Here is a 22,406-nt window from a genome sequence, read left to right as displayed (position 1 = left end):
AGGCTCAAGTGGTTACCCAACAAATGATTATTCACCCCATTTCTAGCGTAATAGAGCTGCTCATGAGTAAATGGGCTTCTGGGGATCAGGAGTAATTAGTTGTCGGAACACTGGTCCTTGACAGAATCTGGGGCACCAGGCAAAATAAGCCCTCAGTTTAGGTCTCGTAGATGCTGGAACAACACAAGACTTTCTACTCCCAAGCTCTTAATAATCTTACATATTATGCCATGCATTTCACTGACTCATCATCCTGCCCTGATTCTTGGACCATGCTTGCTTAGGCTTTATTGTGCTTTGACTCCAGGGACACCTACTATCCTCGGACCAATGCCATTGTGTTTCTGACCACAGGCTGCTGTTGAGAGTCCTGACACGGTCAGAGTACAAAAGGCAGACTCAAATTTGGGTGCAAGAAACCATTTGGATGATAGAACTCTTCACCAAGGAGGTGCATTCGGTGCTCCCCAAAAAGCCAACTGTGACTCCAGCACAGGAAGATGCTGAAAGCCCAGTCCTCAGTGACAGCTTGCTGGATTTGGAGAGAAAGAAAATTCTACTCTCCACCCTCGCCCCTTGGAGCATCCTTTAAAAGCAGTAAAAGCAGAAAAGCAATTTACATTATTTACAAAGACAGAACCAGCAGCATCCCTTTTAGTCCTGTGTTGTCTATTCTAAACAAATTACTTACATTATGCAAGCAGTTCTTTAGAGTTGCTTGTGAATTCTGCACTCATCAATGTTTCAGGTTTCCACCCAGGTGATGCTTCAATCTAGAAAGCATCTTTCCTTTTCCTTTTTCTTTTTAATGGCATGGTGTTAGGAATGGGGATTGTTGGACGGCATTTGTTATTACTGTGATTTCCCAAAACTATGGCAACAAGTCCTAAGAAACCTGAAATTAGGTACATGACGCCACAATAGCTTTAAGACTTCCTCCCCCACCCCCAAGAAAGCACACCACAGCAACGGCACATGCCCAAATGCTTTTGAAATGGAGGGGGTTGTCAAAAGTAGGTTAGGATATGGCACACAGGGTGGTGAGGTCAGCCTCTCCAAAGAAACAAGAAAAATCAGAAATTCAGGTTAAGCAAATGCAAGTCATTTATGTGAACTCAAGCAGCTTCACAGACCCCACTCCATAAGTGGTATCTTTAGTCTGAATCTGAGATATTTACTGGATTCCAGAATAATATATTGAATTCCAAGGTATCATAGTCCCTGCTCAGTCTTGAGACACACTTGCCACCATAAGATAGGTTTCCAATCCATATATATATTTGTCACTAGCTGGCCCGGCCACGTGTTGCTGTGGCTCAGTCTGTTAAATGGACCCTCAGAGTCCCCCATCAGACTCCCCTCAGAGTCCCCCTTAATTTTGTTGAAATGTTTTACGCGTGTTCTGTTTACACAGGGACATCCCTGTGACTCCCCCCACCCTGTCCCGACCCATGAGCTATCCCATCCCCTCCTCCCCCCACCCCTGGCTCATCCCTATGGTTGTCCCCACCCTGTCCCAACCCCCTGAGGTATGCCACCCCCTCCTCCCCCCCGGCTTATCCCTGTGGCTGGGCATACCGTGTCCCGGCCCATGACCTATCCCGCCCCTCCTCCCCCCATCCCCCACCCAGGCGAACCCCCACCTCCACTCGGCCCAGTCTGGAAAGCCGAGCCAAGATGCTGTGGAGAGGGAAGCTTTCCTAGGTGCAGTACCAGTGTAGCCGTCACTAGAGGGCACTGTTTTGCAACCTCTCCTGTACTCCCAGTATGCACTTTCGTCTGAGTTGTGAGTTCTGGAACACATGGTTTTGGGGCTTTTACGTGGCCCAGGTGTGACATCTTTCTACGCAAACAGTATGGGGTCACTCTCATATTCTCTTGGGACGTTGTGTCAAAATTTGAACGCAATCAGTCAAGCGGTTTCGGAGAAAAGTGGAGACACACCCACATGTCCAGTTTACATTTATATATATATATATATAGATTTACAATTGCAACATTTTGACATAAAAATTGTATACTGCTCATGTTACTACTACATCCTCTACCAGACGATGCCAATTACCAATTCAAAGGCCTGCTTGCCATGATGAAGTATTAATTCAGGCTAATCTGTCTTCTTTCTGACATCAAAAGGAAATAATCTTCTTGTGCAACATTGTCAAATTATTATTTTACAATATGAGTGAGAAAGCACAAAATATGGTTAGGAAGCTATTATGGGATGATTCTAGCTTCAGGTTTTGCAATGACAGCCATCCAGGACAGTGTTTACAGAGGGTATGACCACAGAAGTTTAAAAGGCTTGTAGTAATTAAGCTGCCTCTCTTGTTTTAAATGCTATTATTACTGAACCACCCATTTTTGAGATGGGTACAAGACTTTTAGTTCATGCTGGATAATCCAGATAACATGAAATATATATATATATGAGAATTTTGATCCCTGTACAAGGTGTGCTGTTACTACCAAGAAGTCCAGTAGAAGCCAAATAAACCTGGCATGTGAAATTTAAGTAATTCAACCAGTCACCAATGAAGGGCCAGCTTTTGTAATCCCCAACCCCATCCCTTATTACAGGGACACACTAGAATCAAAGGAGCCTTAACAAATGAGTGTGCCTTTAAATTTGCTGCCCCTCCAGTTAAAATAGACCCTTGCCAGTTAAAATGGGCTCAGACTGAGTGATAAAGTAAAGCTATGGCAGATTAACCTATTTATTAAAGACTGCATGGAAATGATATGTGGACAGCCGTACAAGGTCCTTCCTATGTATGGACTTCCCCCGACCTCTCCACTGTTGAGCATTGAGTTTACCATATGCAGGATATAAAATTAAGGGAGCACTTAATTTCCTGCCCATGTTATTATTGGGGTGGGGGGACATAGTGGTGCAAGTTCACCCTAAAAGAGGAACAGATCTGATGCACCGCTAGTCTGAACCCATGCCTACTAATTGCCAGAGAGCATTCTGTTAGAGATTGTTTTACTTCTCGGTTGAATAGTGTAGCAAGGCCAGGATCAGGTATCAGTGTGACAAACTTTCTTCTGCAGAGATCAGTTTACCAGTGTGTCCAATTACATCTAAGCCTCTGTTCTCTGCTTTCAGGTCTCTGCTACCAGATGTCAGCTCTCCTCTCGGGAAAATTCTGTCTCTTCAATAGAAACATTGCCATACAGAACACCCCTGGGTTGTTGTTTTTTAATACAGTCTTGGGTCAGCACATCTTCCCGAGTCTGTGTCAGTCTGAGGATTGACCCACTGACTGTATTATTATATTCCTTGCATGAGAACGATCAAGGTGATCGTAGGTTACTAGCCTTAAATCTTTTATTACCACCTAAGATTATATTAGCCACAATGGAAATCAGCAGTAATTCCAAAAGCCAAGGAATGGCTAATTTAAGTTTACTCCATGCTTTGTAACATTTTGTGTCTTTTGTTGACATGTTACTTAGTTACCAACCATCATTTTCTACCGGCCTTAAAACTAAGTAAATTTCAAAAGAAATTAAAACTAAGAGTCAGGAAACACACTTTCATTTGGGACTGAATGATACCCAAATCATAATTCTTGGTAGTAACAAATTGCCATGCAGGGTAATCAGAAACAAAATTGATATTGATAAATAAGCTTTTCTTCCTCGCAGTAGGTGGTTTATTTTAATCTAATGAGTTCTGTATTTTCCGAGCCTTCATATTCCATGATGAAGAGCCGCCTGCACTGGAATTACGAAGTACTTTGAAATATTGTAATTTTATGGCTCATTTTGTAAGGACTCTTGGAAATGAGATTTGTTCCCAGAGAAGAATCTCACCTCCTACCCCCACCGCCCATAGTGATTAAAAACGGTCCCTTAATAAATATAGTTCACTGGCACTTCATATAGAGGATAAATATGATATTACAGAAGTATGACTACTATTCTGCAGCCATGGTGCCAAAAGCTATTACAGACTTGGAATAGTTGCTCAGTATCTTTAAGGTGTTATTTGTGTGGCAGAACTGTGCATTTAAGAATGCAGAATAAGCTTGGCACCTCCACTTCAAATGGATATCATACATTTCTGTGTTGCAAAACGCCTGTCAGATATGCTGCCAATTGAAATAGATAGTAGCTTTGGGCCAGATGAAACAATGGACCAGGTGGACTCAATGTAGGGCAACTTCACGTTTGGCACAATGATCCTATAACTCCACAGGTGGTGTTATTTTTCTTGGGGAGTGTGGAGACTCCCACAAAGTTCCCAGCACCACCTTTTAGATTGCATGTGCACCCTGCCACTCTGGCTACACAGAGTTGTGCATCTGCCCTATTGTCTACACCAGGCATCCCCAAACTGCGGCCCTCCAGATATTTTGGCCTACAACTCCCATGATCCCTAGCTAACAGGACCAGTGGTCGGGGAAGATGGGAATTGTAGTCCAAAACATCTGGAGGGCCGAAGTTTGGGGATACCTGGTCTACACTCTTAATACAGTGATTCATTCTCTCTCTCTCTCTCTCTCTCTCTCTCTCTCTCTCTCTCTCTCTCTCTCTCTCTCCCTCCCCCTAGAGCCCACTTGAGAGAACCAACAATGACTGAGGCCCTCCAATCACAAAACGGCCGCACAGGAGATGACGCTAATAACAAAATGGCAGCATACGGAGCCAGAGTTTACCATAACCAGATGGCAATTACTTACGCAATTTTATACTGTAATTTGACCCCTCTTTGGGAATTCTTTGCCACAGCAATTTCCATGTGGCAAGGAAATGGAGTTCTGACTCAGCCTCCCCATTCTCACCAGGATTTGCTGCACCAAGGGCTCTAAAGCAGGCTCTAAAGCAGGCTCTAAAGCAGGCTCTAAAGCAGGCTTTTAAAAAAATTTATTCCCCCTCCCCTGTGCATGCTGCTCAAAGTATTTTTGCTCATCTCCTGCCATTTCCTCTCTCCTCCTTTCACACTTGTCTTCTGTTCCCCTCCGACTGTCTGCTTCTCTCCTCCCTGCTCCTTTTACATTCACGTCTTCCTCCTGTAACAGCTTTCTTTTCCCATTTCCCGCTATTCTAGTCCGAGGTTGTTGTTGTTGTTGTTGCTGCTGCTGCTGCTGCTGCTGCTGTTGTTGTTGTTGTTGTAATGTTTTACCTGTCATTCAAAAGTTTCTCTGGCCCTTTCCCTTTAGAAAAGGGGGACCTCATTCCCCCCCTAAACCCAAATATCTGTTATCTTCCAGCTCATTTTATTTAGCATGTTGGGAGTTGCTGGTGCTAGCAAGTGGAGGAAGCAAGGAAGCCCTGGATGGTTCCCTGCCCACTGTTTGAGAAACACTCCTTTATTACAGAAGGAAGCCACCTTCCTAACACACAAAAGTCCACTCTTCTTTTCACTTTATGGAACATTTTTTAGGTTATAAGCAAAAATTCAGAGCAAAAAAGAAAATCCTATGAAATGGCATGTAATGGAGGGGTGGAAATGAGCAGTGCTGCATACTGCCTTACAAGTGCACTAATTTAGGGGGGAAATGTTCTGGTTTTGCTCTTGTAGCACTTTCCTTGAATAAAGCCTCATTCAATTGAAGTCAATGCTAACCCTCCCATTGACTTCAAAGTGATAAGGCTTTTCCTGTCACAATAGATATGAGAGACTTCTGGTCAAAAAAAAAAAACACCACCAAATCTGTATAGGTTTTCAGGCATTGCAAGGAACATCAGCCTCTGTGTTGGGCTTATGAAAAAAGATTTTGTAAGCCTCTGTGGGAACCCAACTTTTTAGGTCTGAAAGACCTTAGTCCAATTCAATATATACATGATGTAAATAGTGACTGCCACGTTCACTTTTAGTAATTCTATGCTCAGACTCACAAAGGGAAACTAACTTCATAATGGTTTTGGAATAGAACAGGGTGGTTAACCAACCCAAGAGTGATATCTGTCTCCTAAGAGGCTTCTGTGAGCCTGCAAGACCTTTCCATAATTTGTCGTTTTAAATTATTATTATTATTATTATTATTATTATTATTATTATTATTATTATTAAAATGGCTTAGCCTATGGGTCCCCTACTGCGATACTGTGGTGCCAAAAGGGTTTTCCACCTCATCTCCAAGGCAAATAAAATAAAATAAAAATCAATTTCTTTTACTTTACTTTTTTTTTTACTAACTACATTCCCATACATCCCACAGATGCTTTTATTGTGATTCCTGCATTGCAGCTCTACTGCTCTTTGACTATTAAATCCGAATTCCATGTTGTAATCTATGCACACACCAAGTATTAGCTGCATAGACAAGAAATACTTAATTCTTTCTCAGTGTCTAAACATTTTTAAATCAGGTTGATATTTGCATACTTTTTTTGAAAAGAAAGTGCCACAGTTTTTTTTTTTAACAGGAGCTTCTTCAATGGGGTGAAAGACCACACGTTGACTTTAAAGGCGTGGGTGGGGGAGAGGTACGCAACAGCTTACCTTGGACAGCCTGAGCGATGAAAGCTCCACATAAAATGTAATCTAAATCAAGAGGCTCCTTGCTGCTTTTGAACAAAGCTCACTTAACTCTTAGGGAGAGGCTCTTTGCTGCTATAGGCTCTTCAAGGCTAATCAGGGTGATGGTCTGTCTGAAACAGGAACACCATGGGCATGCCATGGCTAATCAGTCATAGTCAAAGCGAAATTGGGGGTTAGTGAAAAGGGACAACTGAGAAACCATCAATACCTCAAAGTACCAAAGTCAGCATGGCTGGAATTCTTTGCAGCATATGGAGAGGCATTTTAGCAAATAGAACAAATAGGTTCTGCAATTGCAATCAGGTAAATTTACATACAATGTGTGTGTCCTCTTTCCCACCCCGATCTCAGGAGGGAGAGAGTTGAGTCACAAAGAATATTGCAAGGACAAATATGCTGAAGGTATTGCAACTGGTGAATGCAACAAAAACAAAACAAAAAAAAACGGGTTTGGAAGTGGTGAAAAGCATATCAAATAAAATGACTAATACGATGCACACAACACACCCCGCCCCAAAGTGAAAGCTAAAAATATAATCTGGGAAGGCAGCACTTCTGCAGGATTCTGCAGCAACACCCAGATTTTACTTTACAGGCTCAGTTTTCAAAACATGAAGGTGTGTGAATTCTTAGTGCGGCAGGCACAGTCATCAAAAAGGTTGATGCCAACACTTTTTCCACTCCTTCACTCCTTCATTCTTCAAAACCAGCCTGCCTCAGGCCCTGGCATGTCAGCTGCCTCCGTGCCATTGTCCTTCACCACCCTTGCAATCAAAAGTCATGAGAAAAGTTGAAAACACTGGGGAGTTAGCTGCTGCTATGGCACAAGGAGTATCAGTAAGTATCAGCAAGGAGCCTCAGCGCATTTTGTTCCCAGAAGCAAAGGAGGTTAAGGGAAGAGACGGTTGCCATCCTTTAAGGATCAAACACAGTGTGCACTACAAGGTTGCTGTAATAACGTAAAAGGAGTGATGGACTGGAAAGGAGGCTGAACCCCAGACTATAGCATGGGAACTCTAAACTAGGAGGTAGGGTGAGTGGGAGATGTTACTTTGTGCCCCTTGTGAGACTCTGCTGCCCAGTCAAAAACAATATGAAGTGTGTGTTGTTGTTGTTGTTGTTGTTTTGGAGGGCAGTAATAGAAAAAAGAACTGAAAGTGTTTTGAGAAGTTGGAAGGAAACTGGAGAAAAATAATATAAAAGCAAAGAGTTAAAAACAGCAACAATCCAGAAGACAGAAAAAAGATGAAACAAAAAGGCAGGGGGAGCCAAAGCAATATAGAAGAAGGAAGTTTGAAAGCAGAACACATGCGGAAGAGATGGATGTAAAAAAGATTTCAAGACAAGAAGGGGGGAAATGAATTTACTCATTAAATTGCATAGTTGGATATGTGAGCAAAAAAATGGTTCTGAAGTTTTGTTTGGTCTAATGTCCATCAGGGGAAGCTCACTGTGAAAAATCTCAATAATCATTCTTTATTGTCCATATTCCATGACATACCTGCAGTCCCTTCCAGTCAATTGATCATCATGCTTATTTCCAGTTACTTGATTAGTGCTCAGTAATAACCAGAATTTTAATGGCAGGTCATATTTTTGAGGCTGTTTGATGCCCCAAACACTCCACAGCAACAAGCCACACATTAGAGCAAGTTTTGTCTCAACACAATTGGCTCTGTGGCTTGCAGCAATGAATTCAGCACTTCCAGTGGGGACAGCTCCTGTTGCAGTCCACTTTTTAAATCAGAGATGGACAATGTTCACAACTTAATATTAATAGTTCCAAAACCTTCACACACAAGCAAACACATTTATAATCGGTCTTAATAAGAGTGCCTGCTTTACTCAATTAATGTGTCAGATCCACAGAGGTCATCCAAATATTCCCCACAGCTGATATAGTATTGCATTATTTCGGTCAGTCCACCTGAAAATTCTCGTTTACAGTTCTTTCATTCATGAATCATTCAACTTTGACCAACCCTTTTACGGTAAAAGTAATTTCAGCTGTTGCATTTCCATAGTGTAACAGAATCCTGATTCACAGCTGGCATGTTTTTAACAACCAACTTCAACAATAAGGAGCCCAGCAAGACCACAGCCCTGTTCCTTAAGCTTACCTGTGACGGCGAGATACGCCATCTGAAACAGATCAACTTTTTCCCTAGTAAGTGACAAATAAAAGAATACAAACTCTGAAAAGCTACCTCCCTTAAGCTTTTCAATTTCGTGTTATTCATTCTTCAGATCACTCTGACATTTAGTTCCAAATTATAATGTGATTCAGATACCATCTGTGAAAAATATGAACCTCTTTTCTCAGGAAGGGAGATTTCTTCTGACCCAATCACAGTTGTGTGTATTTGTGTTGGGGCAATTCCTCCTCAAGTTCAAACTCCTGGTGTATAGGGTTATATTCAACATAATAAATGGCTGGAGGACCACTGGGAGAAGATTTGGGGGCATGTGGAAGCTGAAGGGGGAAGGAGAGGAAAATGAGGTCTTTCTGCACTCACAGAAGCCTACTCACAAAATTCTGAATTCTGACCATAGATTTTAAACAGTAAGTGGGTAGAAAGCCATCTGAGGCAGAGAGTTGGGCTGTGACTGAAGAGGTCCAAGTTCAAATTCAGCCATGAGGGTCAGTGAATGACCTTTGGCTAACCACCCACCCCCTCAACCTAAGTCCTCTCATAGGGCTGTTGTGAACCTAGAACAGGAAAACTCCCATTGGCAATATCCTAAGCTCCTTTAAAAAAAGGGCAGGATAGAACCATAAGTGGGGGACACACTCAATGTTCGTTGAGGGTTAGAAGGCGGCAAATTGCAAACAGGACAAGGCTTTTACTATTTTTATTACTTTCTCCTTGGGTATAATCACAAACATTTCCAGTGTTGCCTTTGCAGCCCATGTGGCTAACAAATTGCTTGAGAAGTATTACAAACAAGAATGGGTGCTCATGATTTCAGCAGTGTGGGGATCCTAAACTCTGAAAACTTGTTACATTGATTACTCAAATTAGTCCCCCCAGAGCTACTCAATTCTTGAGGATGAAATTACTCTGGATCAATCAATTAAGAAAATATACAGAATGTGATTTTGTATCTGTAGCCCTGTTAATGCAGGCTTTAGAACCTCTCTTACTTTTATTCTGTAGCAGTTACAATGGCAATGTAAACAATGGTATCAGCTTGCATCCTAGTACTTGGTTTGAATTCTGGTCCTCAACAGGTTCTGCACACACAGAGAGAGACTAGCTGCATATACCACTAGCAGTCCCACTTGGGGCTCCATTCGAATCTGCAGTGTTGTTTTTATTCTGCTCTTGTCCTCTCTTTGAATGTTCAGGAAACTTTAACCAGGGCTTTTTCTTCCAGTGCCATAGCAGTTAATCTAATATAGCTAGTAAATCACTCTGTTACTCTTAATCTTTTTATTCAAGAGAGAGCTTGCCTGCTCTCTCTTATTTTTAACCTGTCAGTCTCTAGCTACAATTAAGTTTTCTACTATGAATAGAAGCCAGAGCAGCTGAGGTCTAAATCACATATTTATTCCAGTGACAACACATGCTCTCTCTTTTTTAAAGGAGCAACCCTTCCTTCCTTCCTTCCTTCCTTCCTTCCTTCCTTCCTTCCTTCCTTCCTTCATTTCTCTCTCGCTTTCTCTCTTTCTTCTTGCCTTGGGGAAGATCCACATGACAGGATCTACCTAATGCAACTATCTGCACAAAGCAAAAGTTGAAATCCCTGGTTCTCAGGATCTCCCGTGTAATAGCCTCCAGCTCAGCAAATGTGAAAGGAGAGGGATTGTTGCCACACTCAGTAATGCTTAGAATCATTGAGCTCACTGGAGGTTGCAGGTGATGAGCCTGTGGATCTGTAACCAGGCCTGTAAGCTTTTGTGATCCTTTGGTTGAGCCAATGACCACAAGGCAGATTTAGGCAGCTGCAATCCAGGGTACTAAACACAGTTCCAGCCCCTGGTGACATCATCTGCTTGGACCTATGCCCTGCACCTGGCTAGAAATGAAGAGTCACTTACTTTCCATGTATCTCTCTGCTACTTCTGGAGTTTTATAATAGCACAAGGTACCATAACAGGTATTACATGGTCAGAAGCAAGCCAACTTTTGAGACCATGGTTGTTGTGACCCCATGATAGGAACTTTCCCACATGTGCTGTATATGGGGGGCTCTACAATGCTATTTTCACATATACTGCCAACCTAGCAGTTCAAAAGCATGCCAGTGCAGGTAGATGAATAGGTACCGCTGTGGCGGGAAGGTAAACGGCATTTCCGTGCGCTCTGGTTTCCGTCACGGTGTTCCGTTGCGCCAGAAGCGGTTTAGTCATGCTGACCACATGACCCAGAAAGTTGTCTGTGGACGAACGCTGGCTGCCTTGGCCTGAAAGCAAGATGAGCGCCACAACCCCACAGTCACCTTTGACTGGACTTAACTGTCCGGGGGTCCTTTACTTCCTTTACCTTTTTACCTATTTTCACATATAATGTGAAACTAGGTTTTTGGACATTTTAGTAATTAAAACCCATGTGATGAATTAGTGAAAACGGGGAAGGTATTCTGTTACACATGCAGAGATGTGTTGAATAGCGACAGATGTACTTTTCAGCAGAGGAATGCCACAGTCTGTCTAGGAGCTATGGAGAATCCTTCACACAGAAACCTGAAAAAACTTACCCAGCCTGTTCACTAGCAGAAGTTTACACCATAAAGCAGACACCAAGCTATGTGTGCCATGAATAGCAGTGCAGCACCGACACTTCTGGAAGAGCCTCACAATTCAAGTGAGTCAAACACATTAGTCAGTGGCGGCTTTTTCTACACTGTCTGTTCAACTGGTCAACTATACAGCTTCACTAACCATTTTGCATCTTTCAGTCTAACACCAAAGAGTATGAGCTTCTTTCTTAATTCAAGACTCTGTCTAAGACCCTGAACAGAATGAGAGCCAAGGTGTAAGTTACCTTTCACCTGCTGAAAATGGCATGCCTGGGGTGACCTTACCACTGCACCGTAATGTTTACAATCTCATGCTGAATGGATAGATCTGTTCCCACCACAAAAAAAGGCACTGTGTTCCATAATATGGAGAGATAAGTATACATAGCACAGTTAGAGCTCCTGACCTGTATGGCACATGTGTAAGACTAGCCATTTGTGCTATTTTTAGCCACCAGGCCTGTTTTACTCTGAGCAGGCCCATTGAAATAAATCAGGGTTTCCCAAACTTGGGTCTCCAGATGGTTTTTGGACTACAATTCCCATCATCCCTGACGACTGGTCCAGTTAGCTAGGGGTGATGGGAGTTGTAGTCCAAAGAGAGCTGGAAACCCTGAAATAAATGATCATGACTAAGTTAGGCCCATTAATTTCAGAGGGTCTACTCTGAGTAAAACTTAGTTGACTACTACCCCATTTTTATGAGCAATTATGTGGGTTTTTATGCCTCATATTCATACCAAAGTCAGAAATCACAATTATTAATTATAATAATAATGCTATAGCCATTTTTGTCATGTTAACATGGCTATAGCAATAGTGATAGGGAAGAGGACGAAAATGCCACACATTCTTTGTATACACTTTTGCAATACTATCTTGAACATATTCAAGACCAGACCTTTGAACTTTACTAGAACTCCCTTACAGACCTCTCCAAATGAAATCTGAAATAGTGTCCCTTCCTTAAGCGTAGTGGGGTCAGAAGCGCTAAAGATGATTGCCAAATCACTTCAGTTTTTGGCATTTTAACATGATCTAAATGTACATCTTAACTCTACCTTTTGTGGGCTTTTTGGTATTATTCTATCAATAGAATTTTTAAAAAGGAAGATGTTTGCTAATTGCGTCATGCATTGCAGTATCTGCTACCTATGCCTCTCATTGCAAGAGTTTATCTAAGAGGCTTGTTGGAAAACTAGGCACTAGAGAGAGAGAGAATGCAGGCTATTACACATTCACTGCCCACCAGTCTCTGTTAAGCTTGGATTCTAGTTATCTAGGCCAACCCGGCTGCTGCTTTGCAATGCTATGTAGTTATAGGCAATTTGGCCAACTGGCATATAGGCTCCCCCCTTGTGACAACAGAAACGTCAAAAAAAAAAAAAAACCCAGCTGTCTATATTATATGCAGGTGTGTGCCATTGCTTGAAGGGATGGCTAAGCAAAGGACTTATCACACTTGAACCTGTGGGGATTAAGTAGCAATATATATTGCATTTGAGTGAAATGTGACCAAATATTGACCATTCAATTGGATTTGATTGTGCCACATTCCAAAAACTATGTTCACTGCTTATGCGCATTACTTTGCATGCGCATTACTTTGCATGCTACAGATTTTCCAAACTGTTCCCTGGTATCCCTGCTGTCTACAAGTCATAAACCTGTGCGATGCGGGTACATCTTGTCGCAAAATCCTAATACAACTGTCATGCTGGAGTGATTTTACAAAACAACTCACATTCAAAAAAGGAAAGGATAAGATTGCTGTCTAATCATCTCCTTGAGCTAATCTTTACTTCATTTTTCTCTCCAGGAAGATCTCACAGAATGAGCTTATGGCACTCAGTGAGAGATCCTGAGAGCCAGGGGAGCATGCTAGGCATGACCAGACCTCATCTTGTTCCACTGAGTCAACATTCCAAGTACCTTTGAGGGGAGGAAAAATGGCCTCATGCAATAGTAATAGCAGATTGATTATTCCATTACTGTCAGTGCCTAGGGGGAGAATTCCTCTACATTTTCTACTCTGCACCCGGAAGACTTGAAACATTCAGAGGAAGGGTTTCCTCATAAGGTCTTGGCAAACTCAAAACAGGCAAGGGGGGGGGGACCCTTAAATTGCCTTCTTTCTGAAGGGAGAGAGGTCTCTGTGTGTGTTTTATGTCAAAACCAGCCTTGCAAATATGTATGCAAGAGTTACTAGTCCACAAGAATTTACAATAGCCTGTCTAAACATTTGTATGTTAGTAATTTGTGCCACACTGAAAACATTAAAGAAAGAAAAATACTACCATACATTTCCATTTGCATAGAAAATTCCTTGCCTGGTTACCTAGAGGAAATTTTTGCTCACCCCCTCCAAAGCCGCTCCATATTCCCTTGATGAAACCAAGCTATTTGTCTGATCAGCTATGTATAGATAAGCATAGCTTATCACAACTCTGGAGTGCTGGGACCTGACATGGTGTTTCGATGTGCAGCTGGTCTCCACTTAGAAGTGCCTTGGGATGGATTCCTACATACACGTTCCTAGGTGTAAGCCTCACTGAACTTAATGGGACATTTCTGAGTAGACATGTATGGCAGTGCACTGTTACTTAAGCAATGCCATATTGGTGTCAATACTACTAGGGAAATGTGCACATTTATTGCGTAAGGCACATTTTAGATGGGGAATGGGGAACTCTACGCCTCACTTCCCTTTCCAGGACTGGGATGTTTTCTAAGATGATATGAAGCCAGACAGTCTCACCCACCCAGTTCAAAGATACAATGTGGTTCTCAGTTCCCTTATTCAAATGCAGCTCAAACAGGGAATTAAACAGAAAACAGGGTATCAGCATTTATCAACTGACAAGGTAGCATGGGCAAATGATCTAAGGTGGTCTAACGTTTATGTTAGAATGCAGAGATGTTCTAATCCAAATTCCTAATTCATGCTCCATTCATGTCTCTGAACTGAACGAGAAACTGAAACCAGTAAACCAACTCTAGGATTTAAAATTAGGCTGATAACCATATCTGTCTTCTCCCTCTTACCTAGATATGTTGTACCTTTCTAGTGACAGATGTAGCATCCATACTCAAGACTGATTTTTTGCACTATCACACAGACTTGAATCAGTCAATTTAGGGCCTTTCCCCAACTTTGATGGTCTTAATCCATTGGACTGACCCTGCAGGTTTTCCCCATGGCAAATAACAAAATGGGAAAGTGTAAGAGATAGACCCATGTATTGCCTTGTGCAGTGGTGCAACCAGGTAATTTTACACCCAGGACTATGGAAACAGTATATGCTTTTTTAAAAAGCAGCTCAGGTTTGCAACTATTTGAGGAATCAAGACCAACGGAAGAGGATGCATGCTGCCTTGGGAATGTTTATGCGCTAAGAACCATGAAAATTAGACAAAGGTACAACCAAACAGCAAGTATAGCATATAATAAATTCAAACAGGTAAATTGGAAAAGCCAACCAAAATGGAATTCCAATTCCATATAATAATTTGTACTACTGAGTGAGGGGTCAAAGTGCACTGCTTTGCAGAAATGCTACACAAGCTATAAACAACATCTCCCCTACCCCCAGTAACCAATAATACATCACACATTGAGGGGGGAAATGTTTTCCTGCACCATTTAGGTGGTACATCAGAAATCTATGGTATGTATCCAGGAAGATTGCTATTTTCAGCAAAAAGTATCACCCAAGCCATTATGGAACCCATGCCTCTTAACATTAAAATGCACTAACAGCCTCAAATTCAAAACAAAATAATAAAATTCCTTCCAGCAGCACCTTAGAGACCAACTAAATTTGTCACTGGTATGAGCTTCCGTGTGCATGCACACTTCTTCAAATACACTGAAACAGAGGTTTCTCAACATGTTCATTCAGAAGTACACCCTAATCTTATTTGGTCTTGCTTCTTGGAAAGTGTGTTTAGGATTACAATCTCAAGAAAGCAACAACATTATTGTTTAAATCCCTGCTGTAAGACTGGAAGGGTCAGAGCAAATTTGTAGGCAAGCAAAAACATCACCATTAGCATTAGACTTTGCCAGGCAACAACCACAGCCCAACCTGGTTGCATATCAAGTTCTTAAATAAAGAAGGTTAAACACAACAACAAGCAGAGAGATCCAGAACTCACTCAAAGAAGAGGCTCTCTCTCACACATTGTCACCTCGCCAATCCAACTGATCTTAAGATCTCATGCAGCAGAACGATTCCAAAAGTTTTTCATGGGCACCACTTTAGGTCCACTCTCCACCTCTATTTTCTCACCTCCTCCCCCAAAACACAATGAGAACATGAGAGGGAAACCCTCTTTATCACCCATATATAACACCCAGGAAAGGTAGCAGGCAAGAAAACATCCTTCCACTTTGTGAAAACCAGGACTTTGCTATCTGTGCCAACAAAGCCCATTCTTACCTGCTTAAGAACTTGTTAAAATGTTAAAAGGCTAGTTCACTTCCAGTTCTGAAACCACCACTTTGCCTGCCATTTGTGGCATCTCTTCAACCATGCAAAGTAAGGCCGCTGACAGATGTTCTCCTTGAGGGAGATTAAGCTGAAAATCGAGCCTTCAGAGAGATCAAAGCAAGGTTTACCTGCTTCTAACCCAAGTCCTCCTTCCCTTCACCGAACCTACTGCAGTTTTCAAGTGAGCAGGTGGAAGAAGAGGCCGGGTAGATATTGTAACTGAGAATGCTCTTTAAACAGACTGCCCCCCCTCCCATCAGTGTGAAGCCAATTCCTACCGGTAGTTCTATATTTGCAGTTCCTGGGACCCTATTTGATTCAAAGGTGCAGATGCTGAATGAATAAGTACTTCAGATCTGAATACCACATTCACCAGCCCTTTCATATCCTCCAAGCTTCCTTCATCACAAAGGATATAAGAGGGAGCACTTTGGGGAGCAGAGAGCATCAGCTGGTTGTGGACTGGCCTTCTTTGCTGGGCAGGTTCGTTTGCCTGTTATGCAGAACTGAATACTAGCAAAGGCCGGTAAGTCAAAGCTGGTCCTTCTGCATTTTTTTCCTTTGTAAAAAAAGAAAAGAAAAAAAAGCATAGGAGATTGCTTCTGAGGAGAAAGGGTACCAGTGCCCCCATTTGCTGAACCTATACAACCAAATCCCAGCTGCTCTTTGGGGCTACGTATGCAGTCCCATGGACTGCAAGAAGATCAAATCTATCCATTCTTAAGGAAATCAGCCCTGAGTGCTCACTGGAAGGACAGATCGTGAAGCTGAGGCTCCAATGCTTTGGCCACCTCATGAGAAGAGAAGAATCCTTGGAAAAGACCCTGATGTTGGGAAAGATTGAGGGCACTAGGAGAAGGGGACGACAGAGGACGAGATGGTTGGACAGTGTTCTCGAAGCTACGAACATGAGTTTGACCAAACTGCGGGAGGCAGTGCAAGACAGGAGTGCCTGGCGTTCTATGGTCCATGGGGTCACAAAGAGTTGGACACGACTAAACGACTAAACAACAAACAAAGCTAAGGATCAAATAAGGATCTAGCAAGGAGCATCAGGCTCAGGTGGGTAAAACTCTCTTCCTCTATGAGCTGGGAAAATGGAGCGTACACACAGGTAGGCATCCTTCTGCCACCTGTCAAGGAGATACCATTTTCTTTGCATTTTATCTCTTTACTTTGATAACTGCTTGGCTCAATCACTTAGGTTTCAATAAGTAGATGAAGGAGGGAAGGCAAAGGGATGTTGCTGGACATTGCTGGCATCAGTGTGAAAAGCTACTAGCCGTCAGAAATGCAATGGTTTTTTATCTAGAGGTATGTTGTGGAATGTACTGTATAATGTATACTAATTCTGAGTCTAGGTCACCACTCCTTCTGCCCCAAACTGGCTGTGATCCTCTGAAGACAGATTAAAACACCTACCACAGTTGTTCTCCATGCCTAACTTATTTTTATTTCTCTCTATTTTTTTTTGTTCTCTTTTATGTTCTCTCTAAACCCCCCCCCCCAATTCCATCCTTGCCTGAATAAAGTCTGTCTTTGGACACCACTAAAATAATAGCATGTGATCAAGAAAGAAGTACATTTGCCCTTCACCTAATCTATTAACATTTAAATCAGATTCTGCAAAAGTGGGCATCTTTAAGTGGGGTATGGGCCATAACTCACATGAACAAGTTACTAAGTTCGTTGTTATGGCTGGTACAAAAAGCCGAAGAAGCGCAACATAAATTACTAAATTGTTCCTGCAGACAGTGCTCTTCTTTAGAGAATATTAAGATGAGACAATTCTTGAACTATGCCCATCTACAACTCATCCACCTCATTGTGAAAACTACTCAAGTACTGAATACTTGCTGGCTCTCTCTTCTTCTCCCCATCCCTTGGCCAAGATGCCAAAAGGTAGCCGGTCAGTTAAAAATAGTACAGGTTGCCTCCTGATCCCATCCATTACTGCTTTTAACACCTTTAACCCTGGATATATGCAGTTAAAGATGCCAAGAGAGGGAAAGGGAGAGGCTATGAATAAAAAAAAAGTACTTCATGTAGAGTGGAAAGAGAATCAGGAAGGAACATGAGATCCCTGGAACAATTGCAGCAGGATACATTAATGTGCTAAAACGCAGGGCAACAGTTTTGTGACAGGGCATTGTTGCTTTTTTGGGTAGGGATGGGGGCAGATCCACCCAGGGGATTCCCCAGGCTACATCTGAACACAGACAGTGCCAGAGGGAGAAGGGTCAGAAGGAAACCCCTCCAGGCATAGGATGCCAATACATACTGCAGCTTGTGCCACGTCCCTGCCCACCCCCTCAATTGCTGGACCCCTGTAGTTACTTGAAGGAAAGGCACTTTCCACACACAGATTATAACTGAATCAAATTGCAAATTAAAATAAGGCTGCAATCCTTGTGTTCTCAGAGTGCCATTGGAGTCAATAGGACTTGCTTTGGAGAAAACACATTTCAAATGTGATCATTCATACAAAGCACTGTATAGCATCATTTCTCTTTCATGTATTTTTATCTAACATATGGGGGGGAAGCTTGTTACTCCCCAGCCCCCTCCCCCCCAATGAACTTTGCTCTTCTTTGGTCATCACCCCTGCAGAAAGAGATTTTTTTTCTGGTGCAGTCACTGCACCTCAGACAAGATTACTTCACAAAAGTATACCGAAACAATGGAAGGTGTGCTTCCAGTAAACTGGGACTCATTCAGAACTCAGTGGTTTCTAGATGGGACCCATTCAACCAACCCCACCACAAAGGGAGAGCTTGCTCAATCATCTGTCCACCCTTGAGGACACTTGCTGAGTCTTACTCAGACCCTTCTAAACGCAACACACTGGGTTTTAACTACAGGGTATTCCAAGTAGTGATCCCCGTTGCTTGCAAAGTAACCCTAAGCACAGCTGCATAGGGCAACTCTGGAGGGATGGGGCTTTATAGGTGAAGGAATTTGATAAACCAGAAGGTGCTTGCTGGAAGAAAGTTAACATTTAGCTTCTCATTCAAGGGATGGAGGTCCCTGCTTAGTCTGTCACACAGCTTAGGGCAGCCTGAATGTGCTGCTTTCTAGGACTAGGCTCAATAGCTTCTTTTGTATTAAGGTTTTCATGCCTTAGCACCCTTATCTGGGGCTTTGGGGTATGACAAGAAGGTGGTTAGAAGAGCTGGCACTACTGTACAAAAGCTGCCTTGAACTATATGAACCAAATATTCTAAACAGAGAAGTATTTCAGGTGTTGCAGCCCCCATCCCACTCTGATGCATCTGCCGAGTCAAGTTCCATGCTTTTAAAGTAGCTCTACACATAGGTAAGAGTCAATGAAATTAATAGAACTTAATGCCAAATAGGAGAAGTGCAATGTTAGATGCTTACAAGCCCCTGTTTGGGGAGTAGGCTACGACTGCCATACAGACAAGTACTTTAAAAAGGACTGCAGGCAATCTGATTTAGTAAGGAATAAATCCCGCAGAATTCAGTCTGAGTAGTTTCCAAAAATGGGATTGCACTGCCCAGCTGCAGTCCTATGGGCAGCCCCCAGACAGTGATTGCTGTGTAAAACAACTTGTCAGCAAAATTGCATTCCCATCCAACAAGTGCCTCCAAAGTAGCGATCAGTGCATGTTTGTGTGTGTCTTCATTACCATGCAACCTGGTCCTTCCAAAGGACTAAGGAAGCTTTGCTGGTTTGGAATATCTATATGATTAGGCAGCAGCCTCCGAGGGCTGCCCCACCTTCCTGCTTGGTGCCCTAGGTGGGAGTCAGGTGTCAGGCTTCTATTTATTTGCCAGAGAAGCTCTGGGGGTTGCCAGCTCTTACTTCTCCTCCTGCCTGGTGTCTTTAACTTTTCCCAGCACTGAGCTGGAGTGGTAGGAAAAGCTTTGCTTTTATGTACTTATTTAGCCTTTTGCAAGGTACATGCAATTACAAAAGCTCTGCAATAAAGGGAGGGGAGAGAACAGAAGTTGCCAACCCTATAAGTTCTCTATTATATACTTGGAATCTAACTGATCTTCAAATTTCATGCTCCTTTTCACCGTATTTCCAAGCTCTCCGTGCAATTATACCTACGTTTAATGGGAGAAAGTCCTGTTTAATTCTAAGTAAATATGCACAAGGTAATGCTGTGAGTTGCCTTCATTGCAGAAACTACATCAGAACAGGTGGTCAAAGAGGAAAAAAAGCAACTGCGTCTGGGGAACCTTTACTCAGAAGCAAGTCCTGGCGAGTTTAGTGGGGCTTTCTCCTAAGCAAGTATGCATAGGGTGGCAGCATTATCTATCTATCTATAGCTGGTCAGATTGTCATTATTTTATGTTATGGCTTCTTTCACTGTTCATTTTTGCACTATTGGATTCAACACACTTGGAGGCTGCATTTAAAAAGACACATACTCGGATTCTGTTTTAGTTCACTGGAGGGTTGTTTAGGGTTTTCCTGTTGCATGTTGTCTGGTTGGAAAAGTCAACTCAGAAGTATCAATAAATAAGATCCTGGCAACACAATCCCATGCATGTTGACTCAGAAACAAGTCCCACTGTTTTCAATGGTGCTTATTCCCTTGCAAGAGTGCTCAAGATGAGAACCCAAAAAGGAGGATGCTTCCCCCCCCACACACACACCTTCATTTTCTACCTGTCATCTGGTGGATAAAAGCGTAACTAGCAAACCTACTGAAGCCCGGCCAGATCCTATGCATGTTTACTCAGAAGTAAGCCCTCGTGTTCTATGAGGCTTATGTGCAACTACAAGAATCTTAGCACCATTACAGACTCTCAGTGGTTCTGCTGCAGCCTCCTATTCAAGTCAGAAGAAAGACCCATTCATTCAGCTTGCTTCCCAGGTCCGTGGATATAGAATTGCAGCCTCAGAACATTTAAGGCTGAAATCCTAAGCACTCGTATCTTGAGGTAAGAACTTTCTGACAAGAAACAGGCAGCGATATCAGCGCACCCTCTCAGTCCCCCTTCCGCCTTATTGACGCCTTCAGGGAAACACATAAACCCAGAGCGCGTGGCGTGCGGGAACTGCTTTTCACAAAACGATTTTTCTCTTTCACAAACAAAACCCCTGCTTAGAATTGCAACCTCTCTCTGTTCACTTGAGTTGCCGGCTGCTCTCGCTCAGTTGCCACCCGCCATAAACCTCTGGAACCAGGCAGCCTATAAAAAAAAAAACCCGACTAAAACCATCAGTGCGCTCCGAGTTCCGACATGGCCAAGTTAACTGAAACCGGGAGCTGGCGAAGGACTTTGTCAGCTCGGTATTCGCTTCTACTGGAGGCGCGCGGAGCGTCCGGGAATCCAAGAAAGAAGAAGCAGCGTCTCAAAGTTCCGGAGGAGAGAAAACGAGGGAAAGGGGCGAGGGGGGGGGGGTCGAAACTTCGCCTTACCTGTCGGCGGCTGAGGGGGAGCGAGCGGTGCGCTTGCCCAGGCTGGCGGCGGCGAGGGGTGCTCGGCTCTTGTCCAAGGAAGAGCCTGCGAAGGAATTCCTTTGGCCAGCCAAAGCTGGCGGAGAAGAGGTGGAGAGCGCGCGTCGCCAAGTCACCTCCTGCCGTCCCTTGTTCGCCGACCTTCCCAGCCCAGCGCCGGCTCTGCCATGGCCCGCCGACCGTAATCCAGTCGCTTTCCTCGGCGGGAGCCTCCTCTTGTGCCGCAGAGCGCCGCCTTCCCAACCTCGCGCTCCTCGCAGGAGTCCAGCAGAGGAGCGCGGGCGCCGCCTCTTTCTCTTGCTGCTGCTGCTCCTACTGCTGCTGATGCTGCCTGGCGGCGCTTCGCTCGCCTGAGGAGCCGAGCAACTTTGGGCGCCTCCCCCTCCTGAGGGATGCGCGTGGTAGTTGGGGAGATTGGGGGGGGGGTGAAGGGGCGCGGCAACAGCTCCCTGGAGGTTGGTGGCGGCGGGAGAGAAGAGGAGGAGATATATACCCCAGCGCAAGCGCGCGCTCTCTTTCTCTCCTCCGCCCGCGGAAGCAGCGAGGAGTCGGAGCAGCAGCAGCAGCAGCAACGCAGCTGGCGCGCGCTCGCGGACGAAGGAGCAGCACCGCGAGCAGCAGCGGGCGAGCGGTGAATATTTCAGCTTAAACGGCCCCCCTCGGTTGATGTCACGGGACTCGCTGCTTTGGCGACTCCGACAATCCTTCCCGCCCCGAGGGAGAAGCCGGAGCGCACGAAAGCGACCGCGCGCTCCTCTGTGGCCGCGAAATGTCGCTGAGCACAACTCAGCACAGTCGCCGTCGGTTCGCTTTCGCGCGTCTGGTTTTAGTTGGAGTTTGTTTGTTTGTTTTTACCTCAGAAAGGACGGAAGAAACTGGAAGGCACCTGCATGTTTGACACTTTGTAGGCGCGGGCTTTAAGCGCCCCCCCTCCTGCTCTGGGAATCAGACACAAATCCCCACAAAGGTGGAACCAAGGAATGCATTGCGACCTTGGAGTTAGCGAAATCGGCCTCCCCCTTTTTTCCTGACAAAGGTTGTGCACTAGAGTTGCCGCCTTTTTTTAAAAAAAAAACTGGCCCTACTGAGCCTTCCCTAGCAAAATCATGCCCTGCAGCGGAAATTCACCAGGTGAAGCTCTCTCCAGCATGGAAATAAAGTGATATGGTGGGGAGGCTCTATGTTTAGTCGGGTCCATGTTAAAAGCATGAGAACAAGGCCAGTAAGAGAGACAGACTG

At 43.8% G+C, this 22,406-nt stretch overlaps 1 protein-coding gene across 1 annotated transcript in view; it reads right to left on the bottom strand.

Moving 5' to 3' along the window:
- The window catches only part of CDH23 (cadherin related 23), a 398,194-nt gene extending 376,635 nt beyond the window's left edge, over window positions 1-21,559 (bottom strand). Inside the window, exon 1 of the mRNA XM_060274909.1 lies at window positions 21,129-21,559. The gene's annotated coding sequence lies outside the window, so the exon portion shown is untranslated. The remainder of the gene's footprint in view (window positions 1-21,128) is intronic.
- Window positions 21,560-22,406: the final 847 nt, after the last annotated feature.

The sequence above is a fragment of the Zootoca vivipara genome, chromosome 5 (genome assembly GCF_963506605.1).
Source record: "Zootoca vivipara chromosome 5, rZooViv1.1, whole genome shotgun sequence".
In the NCBI taxonomy this organism is placed as follows: domain Eukaryota; kingdom Metazoa; phylum Chordata; class Lepidosauria; order Squamata; family Lacertidae; genus Zootoca; species Zootoca vivipara.
The sequence above is the reverse complement of the archived record's forward strand: the minus strand, read 5'-3'. Positions and strand labels throughout refer to the sequence as shown.